The sequence below is a fragment of the Petaurus breviceps genome, unplaced genomic scaffold (assembly GCF_028583685.1).
Source record: "Petaurus breviceps papuanus isolate PSGF00001 unplaced genomic scaffold, PetGlider_PUasm1.0 38, whole genome shotgun sequence".
NCBI classification, from domain to species: Eukaryota; Metazoa; Chordata; class Mammalia; order Diprotodontia; family Petauridae; genus Petaurus; species Petaurus breviceps.
Genome location: NW_027186304.1, coordinates 96,610,166 through 96,626,870, shown reverse-complemented (window position 1 = coordinate 96,626,870; position 16,705 = coordinate 96,610,166).

The following is a 16,705-nucleotide window of genomic DNA, read 5'->3' as shown; positions in this document are numbered from 1 at the left end:
CCCCATGTGGCCTCGAGGCAGCAGGTTCCCCAGTCCTGGATTCTGTGAAGAAAAGGTGAAGGAGGTGTGCATACTAGATCCGAGGGACAATCTACACAAACTCAAAGAGATGAGAGGTGGAAATGTCACATACAAAGAATAAGATGTTAAAACAGAGAAATGAAAAGCAAGAGTGCATAGTAAGCCTGGAAAGATAGGCAGAAGGTTAATTGTAAAGGACTTTCACCAAACAGAAAAATTTTAAGAATTGTTATTGTTTATTTGTTTATTTTTTTATCCTAGAGACAAGAGGAAGCCACTGGAATTTCTTGAGAAGGGGAACGACACAGTTAACACTATGCTCTAGGCATATGAATCTGAGAGGAGAGAGAGTGGATACAGAAAGATCAATTAAAAAACTTACAACAGACCCAGCAATAGGTGATGAAGCCCTGAATTAGGTGGTGACCACATAGGTAGAGATGGGAAGGTTGCAAAATATGGAGATGAATTAGCAAAGACTTCATACTGTTCGGATATGAGGAAGAGAGAGGGAGAGAGAAGTCAAAGATATCTCTGAGATTGCAAATCTGGTTATCGACATATTGGAAAATGCAGAAAACCACTTTCCATGATGTCAGGCTACTCTTCTAATTTTACATAGTTGTCCGTTTCAGGTTTATCACCAAGCACATGGATATTATTTTTATTCACCACTGGCCTGGCTTAATTGGAAATGGGCATTAACATCCAGGGAGTCACCTGACTCCAAATGCTCCAAACATATTAAAAATAAGATAGTGCAGAGTCTATTTATTGCTATCATGAAAAAATGCAATAGGCTAGATTTTTCACAAATATCTGATTCTAGCCAGTATTTAAATCCAAACAATTGAAGTTTTACAACAATGTCCTTTCTTTCATTTCCTTAAATGTTTTCACTAACTCTGTAGATACAAATTATTTAATTATTTCCAGATGAAATTCAGTATAATTTTGTAACAAAGCAGGAATGGTCTATGATCAGCATCATTACAGGGAACATCCACATCAATAAAATTACAGTTCTAACAAGGATCAAAGGAATAGCAAGAAATAGGTGCCAGCATTAATACCCTTATCACCCTTATACCAATACTTATCAAAAGTGATATATTTATATAATTACAATATTTTAAACTTAAGCATAGAGTTGTTTATGAAGTAAAAAGAGATGAATGTCTTAAGAAGTTCAATTCTCAATTCAGTCTTATCCTTGCACTAACATGTCTTTTGACACCCCTCCCCCACAAAATTCCTTTCAGCGCTGAGCAGTTCTTAATGGGAACTCATTTCAGTTTCCATGAGAGGACCATAATAACTTTGGCTTCATGTTTTAGTGTATATTGTATAAGTGTACATTACTCAAATATTGGATGGATCTATAAAAAGGTCAGAAACACAGATCACAATTTTCTAACATTATCAGTCAGTCTTAGAAGTTACCTAAGGCATAGAGGTTAAATGATTTTTCCAGAGTGGCATAGCTAAGTTAGCATAAGAAGTGAGATTTGCAGTGGGTTTTCCTTAATCCATGACCAAAAATGATTCCATTTTGCCATGCTACATCCAATTAATCATAATAAACTACAAAATACATTTTTCCATTTTTCTCAGCTCCAAAAATAATTTAAAATTAACTTCATATTTTTCAAAACTACTGAATTTTTCAATCTAATTAGAACATTAATAAACATGTTTTTTAAAACTGTCCAAGAATATTTATGATTTTTTTCCTATTGAACACTCAGAATAGAGGTTATCTCTGTCTTTGATATCCTGGTAAGTAATGCAATATAACAATTTCTATTTTCAGATAAATGTTTGCTATACTTTAATGTTAACAAAAACTTCAAATTAATAAGAAGTTACAATGTATTTAAATCATCACCAAAATGATATTCATCAAGAAGGATTAAAAGCCTTATATCTGTTCTATAGAAAAGATTAAATCTTTGGATGTGGTTCTCTAAGCAATAGTATGTTATCTTCCCCCAAAATTTAGCTAAAATTGTCTATTTTCTTCTGTCTTTGTGTATCTCAGTAATTAAATTATTTTGTTCTTAAATGGACTCTCTTGTGTCTTTTAAAATTCTTTCATTACCTTTATCTGATAGTTTTTCTATTCTCTTTGTAATCAATGAAATATTTGTATCATTCAAAAAGATGAAATCATGGCATATTCTTAAAGTGTAGTGGTAATTTCATTGCACTCTGTCCATTTATGGTTGTTTTATTTGTTCAGAAAAATGGCTTGTAAGGAAAAATTCTCCCTAACATAAGAATAAAGATACTTCAGTGATTTCATTATAGTTCTCTGAAATGTATCTCTAGTTATAAAAATAAATGAATGAAGCTACAAATTATAACATATGCCTTTCATAAATGTACATATAAATAGCTAAGTGCTAACCAGATGTACTCAAAATTTGCCTTTTATCTAAATATAAAGGTATATATCACAGATATAATTACATATTTACATCATCTTAAACTAAATTTCACATTAAGTCATTCTGAAGGTATCTTAAATATAACTAAATAGTAAAATAGTATGTTGAAGGTAGAACTGTTTCAAATATCTCCCAAATTTTAATTTATAAAATTTAAACTGAGGAATCAGCCCTCTTAATTGTGAAAATAGACTTCAGAGGATTCTTTTAAAATGACTTAAGAAATCTGATGTATAGAATCATAGATTCAGAGCTGAAAAGAACTTTTGAGTCATGGAAGTCACCTTCCTTATTGGGTAGAAGAAGAAAGTAAGAACTTAAACAGCTTGCCCATGATCCTACAAGTTTTAAGTGGCAGAGCCAGGATTGGTACTTGGATCCTCAGACTCTGCTTTACATGACACTGCCTTTGATTTTGATTTTGAATGATGACTGGTGTCATTGCATTCTATTATACATCATCATGGTTGATCACAAAAATATCTTCATGGAGTATATTTCCAATGTCACTAAATATCAACTGAATTATTTCTCCTCTAATCTCAACATCTAACCCCCAAAAAAGTGGGCTTATTGATTTATCATATAACTGTAATGTATTATACATATATAATATATAGATTGATTGATTGATTTGTCATATATAATCTCCTTCCAAAGATCTGTGAAAGTAATCTCCTCTCAGCACATGATCTGCCTCAACACAAGACCTTCATGTCCCTTTTACTAAGCTAAATGCTGGGTCAGTGATGGTAGAGCTGATACTGACTCCAGAGTGGACACCAAGTTCATGTGAAGATAGATATATAGATGTCTGATATATGTATGTTTCTGACTGAAACTGTGCTTCAGTGGCATAGTAGGTAGATTGCTGAACTTAAGAGTCAGGAAGACATGAGTTCAAATCCTAACTCAGACACTTACTAACTGTGAAATCTGAGCAAGTTAAGCCATCTATCAACAAGTATTTATTGAGGGTGTGTTATGTGGCAGATATTGTGCCATGAGATGGTGAGAGAAGTACAAAAAATGAACTAATCTCTCCTCATAAAAAGCTTACATTTCAATGGGGAAGACAATTAAATTATATGTGTGTGTATATTTACATATACATACACATACATATATACAAATTTTATATATACATACATACACATGTATATGGACAAATGTGCACATATACACATATATCTTTGTATATGCATGCATACACACATATTTACACATATACATATATTTATAGAATAAGTATAAAGTTAACAAATACCAATGTATATAAAGTAGTTAAATGCAAAGTAGTCGGGAGGGCAGAGCATTAGTAGTTGGATAGATCAGAAAAGACTTCATGCAGCTGTGTCTTAAAGAAAGAGAAAGGATCGGGGCTGCCAGGTAGCACAGCAAGTAAGAGCACTGGCTCCAGTGTTGAGAAGACCTGGAGATCGAATCCCGGGCTCAGACACTTAGCATCCACCCAGAAACACCTGGCCGTGTAACCTTGAGCAAGTTACTTAACCCCAATTGCTTAGGCGCGGCCAGGTGGCTCAGCGAGTAAGAGCACCGGCTCCAGTGTAGGGATGACCTGGATCAAATCCGGGCTCAGATACTCAGCACCACACCCAGAAATAATAACTGGCCATGTAACCTTGAGCAAGTTACTTAACCCCGATTGCTTTAAAAAAAAAAAAAAAGAAAGAGAAAGGATCTATAAAATGGAGACAAGGAATACCTCCCCAAATATGGAGCATGACCAAAGCAAAGGCATAGAGATGGGAGATGCAGTGCTGTGTGTGAGGACCGGAGACAAGGCAATTCAGTTGAATGGCAGAATATAAGAGCAGAAGCGATGTCAAATGAGGCTGGCATAATAGGTTGGGGTCAAATTATATATGGCTTTACAAGCTAAAAAGAAGACTTTATATTTTAACCTAAAGACAAAAGGAACCTATTTAACTTAACTGAGTAAGGGACTTATATGGTCAGAACTATGTGTAAGGAAAATTACTAGCTCTGCCACTTAATACTTATATATAGGAGTGGGGAGAGACTTGAGGCAGGAAGATTAATTAGGAGTCTGTTGAAAAAATCTAGATGACAGATGATGAAGACTTGAACTAAGGAGATAGCTGTGGCAGTAGAGAGAAGGGGTTAGATTGTGAGAGATGTGCATGAGATAGAAACAGCAAAATTTAGCAACTGGTTGAATATGTAGGATAAAGGCAAAAAGTTTGATATAATGCCAAGATTATGAACTTGCAAGACTGATAGAATGATGGTATTTTTGACAGAAAGAGAAAAATTTAGGAGATGTACTGAATTTAAAATGTCTCTAGGATATCCAGTTTGAAATGTCCGATAAGCAATTGGGCATCACTGAATATCAGGGATATACTGGGGATAGATATATGGATCTGAAGTCATCTCCATAGAGATGATAGTTAAACTGATATGAGCTGGTTAGTTTACCAAGAAAGAAAATATGGAGGGAAAAGAGAAGAGAGCTTGGGAAAATCACTTAAGTTCTGCAGAACTTATTTGCAAATTTCTTTATTTTCTTTATTTGTTTCCTTATTTGCAAAATTGGGATAATTATAGTGTACATGTATGTGCATGCACATGCATGTGCACACACACACATACACACCAAGGTTGTGGCAAGGATAAAATGAAGTATTAAATTGTAATATATAATCCTTAAAGCTGTTTATAAATGCTCACTATGTTATGTATATATGTATATGTTTATGTGTATATGTATATGTGTGTACATATATGTGTGTGCATATTTTATATATATAATCTTTTATCTTATTGGTCACTCAGCAGATTTTGTTGCTGTTGTGTAATTGTTAATGACCAACATCTGCACAGTCAGTCATAGAATTTTAGCTCCCTGAGGGCAAAAACTGTTTGTTCTCTTTTTGTCTTTGTATCCTAGTTTAGCATGATGCTTGATACATAAAGGCACTTATCAAATGCTTATTTGTTGGTTTGTTAATTGATTACATTTTCAATCCAACTGAATCATACTATTTCTCCAATGTGGGATTTTGGGAATGAATTTCTTTTCTTCACTATACTTCAAAGTCAAATAAAAAAATGATTTTTGGATTATTCAATTTATTTCAGTGATCTACTCTTCTCAACTCTTATCTACATAAGTAAACACTAACTATAATAATTAATCTACATACCATTTTATTTTTGGTTCATGGGACTTTATATGAGTTTGCTACTTAGTTACCTGCCTGTAACTTTATGCATTTACTCTGGAAATAAAGCATAAACATGGTAAATCAATTTTAGGAATTCTAACTGGGACAAATGGTACCAAAAAAGAAAGGGAAAAAAATAGAAACTTCAAAGGTCATATTCAGTTTCCAAGATATATAAATATCTAACAGAAATATAGGAGAACTAAAAGTCATTCTCCAGAAGAAAAGTGGCCGAAGGATATGAACAAACAGTCCTCAAAAGAATTCTCCAAATCACAAATAATAAGAGAAATGCAAATCAAAACAATCCTGAGGTTTAGCCTCATCCTCAGTGAATTGGAAAAGATAACAAAAGATGTCAATAGTCAATTTTGGAGAAGTCATGCTAAGTACATTAGTACTTTGCTTATGGAACTATAAATTACTATGACCATTCTGTAATTCAATTTTTTTATTATATTCTTTTTACAAGCATTTATTATCTTTCCCTCTCACACTGCCCTCCCACCCAAACAACAAATAAATAAATAAAACCTTCACAACATATCTTTAGGCTAGCAAAACAAATTCCTACATTAAACATGTCCAAAAATATATGTCTCATGACATTTAGGATTACTACCCTCTAGCAAGAGGTGAGTAGCATATTTGATGGGCAGTACTCTCGACTTGTGTTCTAAATGAACATTAAAAACATTAAAAAAAGAACAAAAAATGTTCTTAAATGAAAGCAATTTGGAATTATACAAATAAAGTTATTAAAATCGTCATGTCCTTTGACCCAGAGATTCACTGCTAGGCATATACCCAAAGAAGTAAATAACAACAACAAAAATTCTTCATATACACCAAAACATTTATAGCAGCACTTTTTGTGATTAAATTTTTTTAAAAACCTAGAAACAAAGTAGATGCCCATTAATTAGTGAATCACTAAACAAATCATGTAAACAAAATATCACAAACATAAACATAATGGAATACAACTATGCAGAGATGGTGATATGATTAATAAAGAGAAGCATAGAAACACTTATATGAACTGATAAAAAGTAAAATGTGAACCAGAAAAACAATACAAAATTACTATGACAATGTAAACTTAAAAAAAAAACATAATCAAAAGTGAATGTTGAAAAATTATGTAGAATAAGTGTGGCCCAAAAGAAAAGACATGAGAAGATATTTGCACCAACTTCTATACAGAAGTCAGGTTCCATGAATGTAAAATGTTATATATGACATCAGATCTTTTTAATGTGCTATCGATTTTTACTGAATTTTTTCTTCCTATTTTTCAAAATAATCCTTGTCAGAGGTGACAGTTCTCTAGGAGAGGAAGAAAAAAAGAATACAGAGGAAAATGTAAATGATGTAGCAAACAATATCAATAAGAATTTATTTTAGAAATAAATTTATATTTAAAATATCCTCAGCCTCAAACTACCATGCCACCCTTAGAATCCATAATATGTATGATAATGGCATTACTGCAATTGTTCTGGTAACTAAAGCCACTCAGATGAGAACATGAGATAGATAAAAGGCAGGCACTTAGTTTCAGGCAATTTGATAGCAAATACTCAGTCAGAAGGATTATGGTTCATGGGCAGGATTCAGAGGTCCAGGAGAAATCAGAATAGTCCTAAAGGAATTGGGTCATGGGACAGGATAGCAACTCAGTGCATTAGGCACAGGGGACCAAGACAGAGAACTTGGGTATAAGGTAAGAGGGCATTGTCACACTGGTCAAAACAAAAGCTCAGTTTCCAGAATCAATGTAAAAGATCAGAATGGAACAAGTAACAAGGGTAAATGGGTACTTAAGTACCAAATTATGACACAGAGATGGCCATACCTTGATCTTGCCATCCTCTATGTGTTCTACTTCCATGATCAAGAATTCTGAAATTACTTTATCTGATCATAAACTCCTATCATACCATCTCCCCCCATGATATTTAGTATTCTTGAACCCATTCTTTGTCTTAATCATAATTTCTGATCCTTCACTCTACTTTCTCAGGCCATCATCCCTGCTCTCAATTTACTTTCCTCCCTTCTTAATCTCAACCCTTTAGTTAATGAGTCCCACTCTGTCCTATTTTCCATTGTCAAAACCCTTGATCCCTTGCCTTACCTCTTCTCAAACTTTACAAAAAGCCAACCATATGTTATTCTCATTATCTATCTCCTCCACCATAATTCACCTGCTCTTCAGGGGAGCTAGAGAAAATCATGCAATTGCACTGACTTTGTCCACCCTAAATGTATCTAATCTCGATTAGACTCGCACTTTAACAAGGCAATATTTCTAATCTTCCTTAATTCATTATCCCACTCCCCACAGTGGCTCATCTAAACGTCTCAATCTCTTCCATTCTCCCTTAGTATCCTGTTCTCCTGATCTCTCAGCTGAGAAACATATCTAATGCTTTAGCAAGAAAACTGAGGCTATTTCCCATGGGTTCCCTCTTTTTTTACTTTATTTTGGAGCCCCTTGACATCATCTGAATTCTCTGCTCCAAATTCCATTCTCTAAGAATGAGGTTGCCCTTCCACTTGTCAAAGTCAAGCTCTCTACATATTCCCTTTATCCAGCTCTCTCCCATCTTCTTTAGATTTCCTCAATCATTCCTCCTCTATTTGCAATAGCCTCCTAATTGACGTTCCTGGCTCAAATGTTTTCTCAGTCCAAGCCATCCTCTTTACAGGTGCCAAAATGATTTTTCTAAAGTGTTGCTCTGACCATTTGCCTTCACCACTCAGCAACCTCCAATGATTCCCTATCAGTTCTAGAATGGAAAAGAAAGTCCTCTATTTAACATTCAAAGCTCCTCTCAACCTGACCCCAACTTGTTTTCAGATTTAGCAAACATTACTCTCCTTCATGTACTCCAGTGGCCTTCTTGGTTTTTCTTCTTCTTTCTTCATGTTTTTTTCACATCATTTCCCACCCAGCTGCATTTCTGGTCTTCATGCTCTCCAAAACCTCATAATTTTGCAAGATGAAATCAACTCTGAAATACATCTTCTCAAGAACCTTTGCCCCTAGAGTCCCTCTACAACTCTGATTGGAGAGGATAAAGGGTGGGTATTAGACAGCTCCTCCCAGATCCTATACCATTTAGGAAGGGTGGCCAAGACATTCATCTCCTCATTTCCTACAGAGGGACTGCAAAACTTCATTATGCCCCTGAACCAGGTACATGTTTCCCTCTCCTCTCCAACTCAAAGATTTTCAACCTCTTTTTATGTGTTATCCCCCCCCCATTAGTTTGTCAGCCCCTTGAAGGCAAGAACTGCCTTAAGCCTTTCTTTATATCCTTAACATTTAGCACAATACCTGGTACATAGTAGGCACTTTATTTCAATTGATTGGTTATTCTCCATTCCAGAAAGGTATTCTCTCTTTATTGTATCAACAATGCAATATTCACAATGCCTATGGCAATTATAAATATACTGATATGGTTATTAATCACAAAATATACCAGGCTCTCTATATGGGGGATAAAGCTAGAAAGTATATAAAAATACCAAATAACTGAGTCTCAAAACCAGAAAGTCAAAGTCATCACAGTAGTTATGAAGTTGGCACACGTAGTTAATGTAGTAAACACCCACATTCTCAAGCCTTTAAAACAGAACAGGCTACCTCAGGCAAAGGTCCTCCTCTCCCCACTCAGGCAACTGCTCAGCGTCCAGGAAGCATGCTCCCAGCAGTTCCACACCCCCCCGCCCCGCCCCACACACACACACAATTCTGGTCCCTGGCAGTCCTCAGCAGGAGTCCTTAGCAGAAATTCTGGCTGGCTCAAAAAAGTGTTCTGGCCTCCACCTCCATGCTACTGCTGCTGCTGCTGTTGCCTCTGCTGCTGCTGCTGCCACCACCAGTCACCGCAGGAACTCTAGCTTCACTTCCACTTTCTCTTGCTCCACCCCTTCCTGCTACATCAGCAAGAATGGGGCATGGAAGATCTTTAAATCCCATAACCCTTACACTTATCTATTTTTCTCCTTTTCTTCCTCTTCAAATCTGTAGTTTCCTTCAAAACTCAGCTCATCTGACTAAAGCCTTCCATAATTTTCCTCTTAGTTTTTTGTGTGTTCCCCATGAAAAATTGTTTTGTAATTATTTTGTATATACTTGTACATAATTATATACATACGTGTTTGCCTACTACCCTCCACATCAGCATTAATGACCTTTAATGGCAGATACTGTTTTGATTTTGTGTCCCCCTAGCTTGACATTTAATAAATCCTTGTTGATTGAGTTACTGATTAATTAATTGATTCTGTGAGCTGTTACACTTGTTTTTTTGCTATTCTCTAGGATTGTCCACACTTCATAGAGAGGGATTTCATCTATACATAAGGGGTAGGTGGTTTCAACTGGAGATATTCCTTATATGAAAATTCCATAATTATCTAATAGGAATATAAGCAGGCATGAACGAAATCCACAAATTAGTCAGAAAGAAAAAAAAAGCAAGAGGGAGTACATTCAGGAAGGGCTTAATATAGATAGACCTAGCTGCCCAAAAATCAGGGATTATAGATTTAAAACTAGAACAGATATCAGAAGTTATCTACTCCAACTTCCTTATTCTAAAGATAAAGAAATAAAACCCAAGGGGCGGCCAGGTAGCACAGTGAGTAAGAGCACCGGCTCCAGTGTCAGGATGACCTGGGGATCAAATCTGGGCTCAGATACTCAGCACCACACCCAGAAATAACTGGCCGTGTAACCTTGAGCAAGTTACTTAACCCCAATTGCTTAGGGGTGGCCAGGTGGCTCAGGAAGTAAGAGCACCGGCTACAGTGTTGGGATGACCTGGGGATCAAATCTGGTCTCAGATATTTAGCACCACATCCAGAAATAAGTATCTGTGTAACCTTGAGCAAGTTACTTAACCCTGATTGTTTTTAAATAAATAAATAAATAAATAAATAAAAACCCAGAGAAATTAAGTAACTTGTCCAATCAGGGTATGAATCCCAATGCCATAAACTCAGAATATAATTTGTGTATAGCTAATGTTCACAGAAGTAAGTATGAGTCCTCCAATCCTGTACAAGAACTCCAGGCAAGACAACTTTTTTTCACCCCACAGAAGATGCAGAAAACATGAAGAATTCAAAGAAGCCCATAAAAAAATCAAAACAATTCTTGTTAGATTTTTCCACGGTGTCCTATAGCCCTTTCTAGAATCTTATTGCTGCCTTGCAGTTTGTACTCTCCTCAAAAGAAACATAATTTGGAGATGCTAGAAATCTTCTTTAAAAATGATGTCATAACTAATACAGAACTCTAGAAACAATCATATTAGCAGGGAGTAAACTGAGTGTGAATTCTCTTTTGTGCAAATTACGGTTGTATTAATGACATCTGAAGTTAAATCATTTTTTTCAAGTTGACACATAATTCTGTTGACATATATTGACCTTAGAGTCAACTAAAACCTCTAAGTCAGTTTGACAAAAAAAAAAAAAGCTAAGAGACATTTCTCCCATCCAATACACATACTGCTGTTTTTTCTGAACTGCAGAACATACATCCGTAAAAATTTCCCCTTCTTAGATTCAGCCACACATTTCAACACATCAAAATTTGTATCTTGACTCTATCATCTAATACACTGATTCTCATGCCCAGTTTTGTGTTTATTTGCAAATTTCATAAACAGACCATCTTAAAATGATAACCATGTTGAGCATCCTTGGACAAGGATGCAGCCCTATGATATACCACTAGAGGTCGTACTCAACCTTGACTTTAATTCCTTCATCAACACTGGTTAGCCATTCAAGCAGTTACAAATCCATTTGACATTATTGTTAGCAAATTCTCATTTCTCCATAATGGCCCAAAAGGCATCATTAATAATTTTGTCAAGTTCCTTGATGAAATTCAGATAACTTATCTCTGCAATACTTTACTAGAAATTGCCTTTCTTTTTTAAAAAATATTTTATTTTTTCCAATTACATGTAAAAATAATTAACTTTTTTTAAATTTTTAGTTCCAAATTCCCTCCCCCATCATTGAAAAGACAATCTATTTGAAATAGACTATACATGTGTAGTCATTCAAAACATATTTCCATATTAGTCATGTTGTGAAAGAAAACTCAGACCAAAAAAACAACTAAAATAGAGAAAGTTTTTAAAACTATGCTTCAATCTGCACTCAGACTCCATACATTCTTTCTCTTGGGGTAGATACCATTTTTCATCATAATTCCTTTGGAATCGTCTTGTATCATTGTATTGCTAAAAATTGCTAAGTCATTCACAGTTGGTTATTGTACAATATTTCTGTTACTGTATCCACTGTTCTGGTTCTGCTCACTTCATTTTGCATCTGTTCGTGTAAGTGTTTCCAGGTTTTTCTGAAAGCATCCTAGTCGTCATTTCTTATAGTACAATAGTATTCCATCACCATCAAATATCAAAACTTGTTCAACCATTCCCCAATTGATTAGCATCCCCTCAATTTCCAGTTTTTTGTGACCACAAAAAAAGAGCTGTTATCAATATTTTTGTAAATATCAGTCCCTTCCTTTTTGCTTTTTTTATATCTTTAGGATATAGACCTAAAAGTGGTATTGCTGGAACAAAGGGTACACATTATTTTACACACCTTTAGGCATATTTCCAAATTGATGTCCAGAAAAGTTTAATCAGTTCAAAACTCCAACAGAGCATTAGCATCTCAATTTTCTCACATCCCTTCACAAAATTTGTCATATTCCTTTTTTATCCTATTAGCCATTCTGATAGGAATGAGGTGGCACCTCAGGGTTGTTTTAATTTGTATTTCTCTAATCAATAGTGATTTAGATGGGGCGACCAGGTAGCACAGCAAGTAAGAGCACCGGCTCCAGTGTCAGGACGACCTGGGGATCAAATCCAGGCTCAGACACTAAGCACTCACCCAGAAACACCTGGCCGTGTAACCTTGAGCAAATTACTTAACCCCGATTTCTTTTTTTTAAAAAAATAGTGATTTAGAGCATTTTTTCTTGTGACTACAGAAACCTAATTTTTTTTGTATGAAAACTGCCTCTTCATATCTTTTGACCATTTATCAATTGGGAAATGATTATATTCTTACAAATTTGACTCCATTCTCTATATATTTGAGAAATTAGACATTTATCAAAGAAACTTTCAGTTATGATTACTATGTATTTCCCTCCATCCAATTTTTCCCATTCATCCTTCTCTCCTTTCTTTTCACCCTGTCCCTCCTCACAAGTGTTTTGCTTCTGACATCACCTCCCTCAATCTACCCTCCCTTTTATCAACACCCCCTTCTCTAATCCCTTTCTCCTCTTACTTCCCTGTAGAATAAGATAGATATCTATACACATCCGAGTGTGTATATTATTCCTTCTTTGAGTCAATTCCAATGAGAGTAAGTTTCAAATTTGTCTGCCACCCCCCTCTACCTTCCCCTACTCTATAAAAACTCTTTTCCATCTCTTTCATGTGAGATAACCTATCCCATACTCTCTTCCTTTCCTTCTCCCAATGCATCCTTCTTTGTCATTCCCTTAATTTTATTTTTTTTAATATCATCCCATCATAATTATCTCACTCACTCCTTAATTTATCTTTTTAGATGTCATATCATAGTCAATTCACACCCATGCCCTCTGTCAATGTATACTCTTTCTAACTGCCCTAATAATGAGAAAGCTCTTAGTACTTACAAGTATCATCTTCCCATGTAGGTAAATAGTTTAACCTTTTTGAATGCCCTTTGATTTCTCTCTCCTCTTTATCTTTTTATACTTGAGTCTCCTATTTGAAAGCCAAATTCCTATTCCACTCTGGTATTTTCATCAGGAATACTTGAAAGTCCTCGATTTCATTAAATATCCTTTTCTCCTGATGAATTATACTCCATATTGTTGGGTAGGTGATTCTTGGCTGTAATTCTAGCTACTTTGCCCTTTGTAATATCACATTCCAAGTTTTCTAATACTTTAATGTAAGAAGATGCTAAATCTTGTGTTATACTGACTGTGGCTTCTGGCTACTTGAAATATCTTCCCATTCACCTGGGAGTTCTGAAATTTGACCATAATATTCCCAGGAGTTTTTGTTTTGGAATCTCAGGAGATTATTGGTGAATTCTTTCAATGTCTATCTTACCCTCTGGTTCTAGGATATCAGGGCAGTTTTCCTTGATAATGTCTTGAAATGTGGTATCTAGTCTATTTTTTTTATCATACCTTTGAGGCAGTCCAATAATTCTTAAATTATCTCTTCTCAATCTATTTTTCAGGTCAGTTGTTTCTCCAATAAGCCCTTACACAAATGTTGCATCCTTTTGATTTTGCTTTATTGTTTCTTCATGTTTCATAGAATAACTTTCCACTTGCCTAATTCTAATTTTTAAGGAATTATTTTCTTCAGTGATTTTTGTACCTCCTTTTCCATTTAGCCAATTCTACTTTTTAAGAAGCTCTCTTCACTGTATTTTTGTGCCTCTTTTATCATTTGGTCTATTCTGTTTTTTAAAGTGTTATTTTATTCAGTATCTTTTGCACCTCCTTTAACAAGTGTTGACTCTTTTTTCCTGTTTTTCTTGCATCACTCATTTCTTTTCCCAATTTTTCCTCTCTCTCTTTTATTTAATTTTTAAAATCCTTTTTGAGCTCTTCCAGAAATTCTTTTTGGGGCTAAGACCAATTCATATTTTTTGAGGTTTTGGATGTAACTGTTTTTATTTTGTTGTCTTCTTCTTAATTTGTGTTTTTGATCTTTCCTGTCACCATAGGACACGTCAGGTTCTTTTTTTGTTTGTTTGTTATTTGCTCGTTTTTCCGATGTTATTTCTTGACTTTTGACTCTATATCAAAGTTTAATTCTGCTCTTGGGGTGAAAGGGGCACTGTCCCAAGCTTCAGATTTTTTGTACTCCTGTTTTCAGAGCTACTTCTGTGGGTCTAAAGTTTTTAGTTCTTCCAAAGTAGTGTGCTCTAAAGAGAGATGTGATCACTGTTCTCCTGGCCTTGATCTGCTAGTGACTGCAAGCACTCTTTTCTGCCCTGGAACTGTGACCAGGGTCCCTATTCCCATGGGCCACAGGCTCTGATATACTAGTGTTCCCCCTCACCCTGGGACTATGACCTGGAACCATGTATAGATACTGCGACAGAGTCCTGCATCCAGGGCCAGCAAAGGAACCCCCGAAATCTCCTTCTAACCAATTGTCCAGCCCTCTTGCCATCTGTGGATTCAGAACTCCAGAGGTCACATTGCCAATTCAGTCACCCCCAAGGCCTACTGCTGGCTTTCTGGGGCACATCCTGTGCTCCTCTCTCTCCTCAGGCCAACGAACCTTGTTGCCAATCTTTTAAGTTATCCTGGGCCAGAAAACTATTTCACTCTGTGCTTTTGTTGTTCTGTTGTTCCAGAATTCATTTTGAGGTATTATTTTAAAGTTATTTAAAGGGGAATTTGGTAGAGCTCGCTCAGGCAAATCCCTGCCTTTACTGCTCCATCTTGGCTCCACTCTCGGAGGCATTGCTTTTCAATAAACTTGGGGCACATGTTTTAGCTGTAGCATAATTTTTTCCCCATAAAATAAGAATCATATACCAGACCAAATCCATGAATTATTCAGCCCAATATTCTGTATCTGACAATAATCCTGAGAAACGTTTTCTGAGAGAGGATTAAAAGGACACTGAATTTGGAGTCAGGGGACCTTACTCTGCCATTTACTGTATTTTGACCTTAGGCAAGTCACTTAACTTCTTTTGACTTCAGTTTCCTCACAGGCAAAATGAAGTAAGTACTTTTTGGGATTTTATGCTTTTTTGGAGGGGGAAGACAGGGCAATTGGGGTTAAGTGACTTGCCCAAGGTCATACAGCTAGTAAGTGTGTCAAGTGTCTGAGGCTGGATTTGAACTCAGGTCCTCCTGACTCCAGGGCTGGTGCTCTATTCACTTTGCCACCAAGCTGCCACCATAAGTACTTCTAAGACACCTTATAGTTCTACATTTATGATACTATGATCCTAGGCAAATGATTGAAGGGAACCACATATAGACCTGAATATGCTTAACTTCTCCCTAATACAACTGGTCCTTGAATATGCCTAAGCCCTTTTACACTCACTTTATATTTTCACCAAAAAGAACTTCCCAGAGTAACAAGTTCCATATATTTATTATCTATTATTACACTGTCTGGTACTTATGGTGGAACCCATGTACTACAAAAACCTAGTATTTTACCTAATTATATAATCATATAAGAATTTACACAAAGAAGTTTTAGAACTATTGAATGAATACACATCCTCTTTCTCAAGTAATGTTTATTATTATTGTTGTTGATAATAATGATATCTTATATAAGATTACCACCCACCTTGCCAGACTGGACTTACATTTTTAACTAGTTGGCTTTACATTGTAAAATTCATTATTTTTTAGTTTACGCTACCCAATCCAATACTTATACTAAAAATGAAGACAAATCCTTGGTGTTTCCCTTCTCAATACACAAGTTTTTGAAATAAAGGTAGAAGTCTAAGTATATTTCTCTAACTTTAGCTGTAAGTGCTGATGATGATGTCTGGAGAAATAGTCAATGACAGGTCAGACTAAATGATAGAAAGTAGCAATGAACAGCTGAAAAAAAAGGGGGGGAGAGAGGGGGAGACCTCACTTGCTTTTCTGTCATGTTTGATAGCCAGTTGGGCACATACAGAAAGTATTGGTTGACAAGAATATATTATTATGTGAGAGCCATTAGAGTTGAAAGGAGGAAAAATGTATACTTGAAAAAAGGAAAAACTATTAAACAATTGAACAGCTGACAAAGGAGGTCATTGCAGTGTTATCAATGGATATGTTCAGAAACAGTACTGTCAGCAAAATTATATAATCATTACGAAGGGTTGGGGATTAGTCTTGATGATTTAATGACATATCACATCCCTTGCAGCCTTCACCTCCCAAGCAAACATTCAGTTTTCTTGAAGGTTAAGCTG